Source organism: Branchiostoma belcheri, unplaced genomic scaffold (assembly GCF_001625305.1).
Source record: "Branchiostoma belcheri isolate BF01 breed outbred unplaced genomic scaffold, Haploidv18h27 scaffold73, whole genome shotgun sequence".
NCBI classification, from domain to species: domain Eukaryota; kingdom Metazoa; phylum Chordata; class Leptocardii; order Amphioxiformes; family Branchiostomatidae; genus Branchiostoma; species Branchiostoma belcheri.
In genome coordinates, this window is record NW_017804387.1 from 1638894 (window position 1) to 1644992 (window position 6099).

At 40.7% G+C, this 6099-nt stretch overlaps 1 protein-coding gene across 1 annotated transcript in view; it reads right to left on the reverse strand.

Moving 5' to 3' along the window:
* LOC109485203 overlaps window positions 1-6099 on the reverse strand; it is a 23318-nt gene that overhangs the window by 8987 nt on the left and 8232 nt on the right. The gene's annotated exons all lie outside the window — the stretch shown is intronic.

A 6099-nucleotide genomic window follows, 5' to 3' on the forward strand; every position in this document is an offset into this window, starting at 1 on the left:
GAAGTAAGGAAAGTCGTGTAAAGTGCCTTTCCCAAGGGCACAAGATCAGTGGCATGTCAGGACTCGAACCCGGGGCCTCTGGTTCCGAGTCGAGAACGCTGCCGCTGCGCCACACGAACTCAATGTGTGTATGTCGATGAAGGTTAGACATCAAGGTAACTAGATACGCCAAAAACAGTTAACAGACACTCAAGCAACTGGATATAGTATGAAAAATGATATCCAGTTGCTTGAGTAACTGTTTTTTGGAGATGTGTGTGTTACAGTACCGTGTCGTCACAATTATCATCCTGGCATCGTTTCTGTAGTGGAGTTAGGGTGTGATCCGGACAGAGGATCGTCAGCTGGGCATCATGTCGTTGTTGTTCTCCTTGTTGAAGGACCTTCTGGTTCACCAGGGTAGACAGCTCACCTGCGTGGTCAGAATGGCGCGACGATACGAAGACCAGGTTCGGTAGCTGTCCTGTAGAATATAGAAAAAGAACTTTATTGCACGACAATTGCACATGGTACAATGTATGGCAAACTACATAAAGAGAGTAAAAACAATAAAATAAGTGAGTTGAATAAGACCTAATGTCGAATAAAACCTAACATATCTATATCATAATTATTCAAATAATAAGGGATATCACAAGTCTTTGATAACTGTTACAATCGAGTGTGCTAATCACGAGTTTCCGTATTTTTTCTAATAGCAAAGCATTCCTTTATATATCTAGCTATTTTTGCGTTGTGGGGACCATTTAATGTAAAGATATATCCAAATCTGTCTGTAACATCGAGACTCTTGAAATCTATGGTACTTGATTCGAGAAAATGTGAATAGCTTGTTACGTATATAAGTTTTCAGTGGCAGGTTGGATTCATTCAGTTCATTGGTATTGGTTTGGCTTAAGTTCGACCCTCACAGCCAGGGCTAGTGGCTATTACAAAGGGCTTGCACTGCTGACAAGACATGATAATTAAAAACAATGCAGCATCATAAAAGGCGACTTAATAATCTACAAAGTATTACATTATTCTACTTTGGTAAATAAAAACCTTCCACAAAGGCACCTTTTATCTAATTTGACTCACTAGAATAAGCCTCATACAGAGAAGAATGATAGATACAGTGTGACATGATAGTTAATAAAAGTTAAGATACGTAGTGATAAAATGAACCCACCTGCTAGCTCCTGGCAGGACCTGAGAACTCCCAGACCGACATTTATCAGTATTACCGGGGAACCGTTGAACATGACCGTCACTGAAGAACTAGGGCTGCCCTCAAATGCAGCTGTAGTATAGGTAATGAAATGAGACGTCCAATGACCTTAAATGTGGTATAGATTTTATGCATCTCTGTGTGAACTAAAGAGACTAAAGAACTAAATGAACTGTAAATATTTCATAATGTGTTAATATATTTAGGTGTTATTACATTTTATCCACTTGATTGATTTTGATACTTTCTGTAAAGTCTGACGCTAATTCAGTCTGCTGAGTGCTATGTCAGATTGTGTTGAATTCCTTCCAATAAACTAATCATCATCATCATCATCATGACAGACAACATGTATCACACGTATGTATTACATGTACCACAGGAAGAGTGGCTAACAGAAATGCCAAGCGAATTGTAGATCACAAGTCATTGTCATTGTAATGATTAGTTATGATTTCAATCTACGGTAGATAGTGTGCACGTGGCTTTTCAAGCAATATTCAAAGTTACGCCACGTAAGAAAGTTTCTAAAGTTTTCACGACTCGTACCAGCTGCAGCATCTCCGGTACCCAGGCAGAGGAGCTCGAGGTGCCCTGCGTCAGTCTTCAAAGGGGCGGAACCAAATAGCATCTGCAGCACCTGGTCAAAAGAGGATTTCACTTAACTTGTTAAAAGTTGAAATTTAGATAATAAATTTAGTAAATTTAAAGGTTTCTCGCCTAGAGCTTTCGACCAGTCCAACACAATAAAGTTCTTTCACTTAGAGCGGAAGACCGGTCACTATGGTCTTCCTCAGTAGACTGACCCAGTGAGGCTTTATCATGTGGCTTCTTTGAAGCGTGACGTCAACACTGGGTCAAAGGTATCTGGTAGACTATGTCAACCCCCGTCGCGGTTGAGTGAAAGTGATAGGCCCTGATGTAAATAGCCACGTGACAAGCCTCACTGGGTCAGATGACTGAGGAAGACCATAGTGACCGGTCTTCCGCTCTAGGTGAAAGAACTTTATTGGATCTAAAGTTTTAACTTTAAACATGTAACTACCAACACAGATGAACTTTCATGATAGTATAAGAAGTGACTTCACTTAACATTAACGTTGAGCCTACTTTAAGGATATTTAACAATGAGATTACAAAGTAATAATATAAAACAAGATTTACAATGATTGTACATTTTACCTTAGACATGGACGGCCGCTGTGCCTCCACTCTCAGACATCCTTTAATTGTTGGTTTCATCCTCGGCCCAAACTCATCGCAGTTTTTCTATGAAAAGATACGCATAATGTAGAGTTCTTTATTGTAAGTTCATGCCAGTGAGCAAATTGCAAACAGAGATATTGACAAGAACAGTGAGTACTGAAAGTATTGAGGAGTGGTATAAAACTATATGGCTAACATGAAGTTTTACGAAGTACTAATCTAACTCTGTAAGAGTAATAGTCAGTTGTGCCATTTCATCTCTTGGGAACTGGCACCCTAGTGGATATCATTATATTCACATTGGCATGATGTAAATCCTTACCGGGATGTCAGGCAGCCCCCCGCGTAGCTTTTCATCCATCGCATGCTTGTGTATGGCGATGTTGCTGAAGACCATCTCTCCACCAATCAGCTCAATCAAGCATAAAGCTGCAAAAAGAGGCAACGCACTTAGAAAACTCAAGAACTAAAAAAAGTACTACGTAACTACTTCAACTACTCAGAACCAATTCTTCAGACACTTTTTATTGAAGGTTTTCCTGTACCAAGATCCATGGAGTAACGAATTGTACCTACATACCGTAACTGTACACGTCTGCCTTCTTGGAGTAGTGCCCGCTCGATGACTTCACTTCAGGGGCCATATAGCGGTAGGACCCGATGATGGTCTTGGTTTGCCGTGTGCCCTCGGTCACTCGGGCGAGACCGAAGTCACCCAACTTGAAGATGCTGTGGTCCTCTGAAATCTGAAATCCATGTACATTTTGGATTAAGGATTCTGCATCTGTATCCATGATCTGTATAGCCAGTATAGCCTATCAATATATACTATCAACCATAGTTACTGTATCTCTAACCAGGACAAAGAGGACATATATAGTTATCGTCATGTTAGATTGCCTGCTTTGGTATTTGTGTGGGAAAACTGTAACGGACCAAGAAAACAACAATTCTGTACCTTAGGTGTAAAAATACAAAAGTACACGTTCAGTCGCATGAATAGGTACTGCGTAGACTTACGAAGACGTTTTCTGGTTTGACGTCCCTGTGCATGACGTCCTTTCCGTGCAGGTACTCCAGTGCGAGACCGATCTGTCTGGCGAACCTCAGCACGAAGTCCTTCTCCTGAGCTCCAGACTTCCTGAGGTGGTCCCGGAGGTTTCCCCCGTCCACAAACTCCATGATGATCCCCAGTCTGTTGTCCTGCACGATGCAGTCTACCACTTGGACGATGTTGGCGTGTTTCATATCTCTGTGGAGGAGAACAAATCATAATGACAAATAAACTGTTATCCAACTCAAAATAATTTGACTTGCTGGAATTTTGCGACCTAATCTCTCGGTCTTCATCAGCTATCCGACCAAAGTGCTGTAGACATGTGATTTTGTCGGACATGTGACGTCAGCACTGGGTCAGTTTGTCGGAAGTTGGTACCGCCCCCCGTCCCGGTTGACAAATCATGACTGCAGCCAGTTCAAAATGTGCCTTAGTGTAACCTAGACATTGAAGATGCGGAGAGAATGTAGGACTCGGAAGCTAAAACAGTACATAATTTGCAGTTAGTAGAAATTCTTCGATCAGTGACTATATTTTTGTATTTTCCGCAAGGAGGTGGGGGAGGCCAGAAGATCCACACAAGTCTCGACCTAGTCTCGTGTTCTCGCGAGACTATGTCATTCCGTGATCAAGGTGTACAGTCGACACCGAAAACTTGGAGTTACGTGATTTACCTTACAAAAATACAGTCACTGATCGAAGAATTGCCACTAACTATTAATTCTACGTGACTGATGAACCTCTTCAACAGTATATAATTTGTTAACCAGGCTAGATTATCACAACAGCAGTTTTGCGTTACATAACGTCCATAGGTTCTGAAGTACCTTAGAAGTTTGAATTCATCTTGGAAGGCCTTCAGGTCTCTTGTATATTGGACTTCATTGAGAATCTTGACGGCCACTGGGCGTCCCTGTCGTGTGGCCCTGTGCACGGTGCTAAAGCTGCCGCTGCCGATCTGTCAAAATGAAGGTTTGTTATGATTTTCAATATCATCATCTATCTGCTTATCAACCACTTTTTTTGAACTTCTTCCTTCTTCTCCTCCATGCATATTCTGAAATAGAAAAATGCCTAAAATTTGTATTATCTTGTATGATCTTAGTTAAAGTGTCAACCCATCAGTGCAAAGTACATAGATAGGAAGGCACAAAAACACTATCGTATTGAAACTAATGATTTCAATTTTTCAATTTCAATTTTATTAAACTCGATCAACATGGCAGGAGTACTCAGCACTCCTGAATTGCGTCGACTTTACAATATTCATGATACAAGAGGAAACACAGGGCAATTACATACATACAGGTAACATCACTGTTCCCCATGCAAGAACCAAACGGCTGCAACAGTCCTTCCTGCACTACACCATTAGACTCTACAATAACCTACATTGAACCTACACTGGACTTTGCATAGCCTGACCAGGCAACTTTGTGCATATGTTGTAAATAATTTTTTGGCGACGCCCTTTGGGGGCGGAGGCATTTGTGTAAGTACTACGATCGCTTTGAAAGAATTTCAAAAATTGCACGAATGCATTCCCTGGGGAATTGGTTTTGAGGAAACCTTCGGCCATGTGGTTTTTGGATCAAGCAGGTAACTTACACCGGTGCCCACGTGCCACCCATCCAGCTGCCTGGCATGATTAATTACTGGACATTTGTCTTCTCCCCACACCATGGACAGAGAGCACAGCTGTCTTTGGCCAAAGACCATATCAGATCACAGAGAGAAAAGAAATTGTCCGTCCTTTTGGATCCCACAAAAGGTAAAAAAAAGTCAAAGGAGTAACAACTCCAGACCAGACATAAAATCCAGTCTCTGGTGGAGGATAGAGTGAAGTGAAATGGAGGATGGTTTGGTAAAAAGTAAAGTAAGTAAGTATGTCATCATAAAATCTATATTGCTGGGGAAGAACGGCTGATTCCTCCTATACGTGTATTTGGTATATTGCCCCACACATCCTCCACCCATCCTGTAAATTTCACTATGTGCATGTCTTTATAAGATAAATCTGTTTTTCTTATAATTGTAATGTAGTTTGCTAGCTCCACCACATGAAATAATATATATCATTCAGTCGTCGCCTTGGCAATGATTTTTATTGCCTCAGCCTTGTTATATGTGTCTTTTGTATATATGTTAGTTTAGATGTATTATTTTTCAATCTGAACGCTGTTTTTCAAATAATGTGACAAATTGTACCTAATTCAGGGGTATGCGCTTCTGCTCCCCCTGCTGTTGTACATTTGCAAAATGATAAGCAATAAATAAAGAACAAGAACATGCAACGTGAAAAACACTAAGCGATATTTCCTCAAGATGCACCTTGATGAAGTCACTTCCTTGGTCCAGCTTCTTGTTGGTCAAAAGGTGGATTTCACTCATGCTCTGTAGCATCTCCAGGTCTTCTTTCTAAACAACATAGAAACAAAACTATTTTTTTCTGTCACAAACAAAAGATCATATGTAGCTCTAAAGGACAGACACAAATTTAAGAGCAGTGTTAACTGTCACCTCAGTGGTATTGGACAGCGCCCTTGTGACAGCTGCTAAGCTGAGTCTGACATTGCATAGATAAAAAAATGTGTATATATATATATATATATATATATATATATAT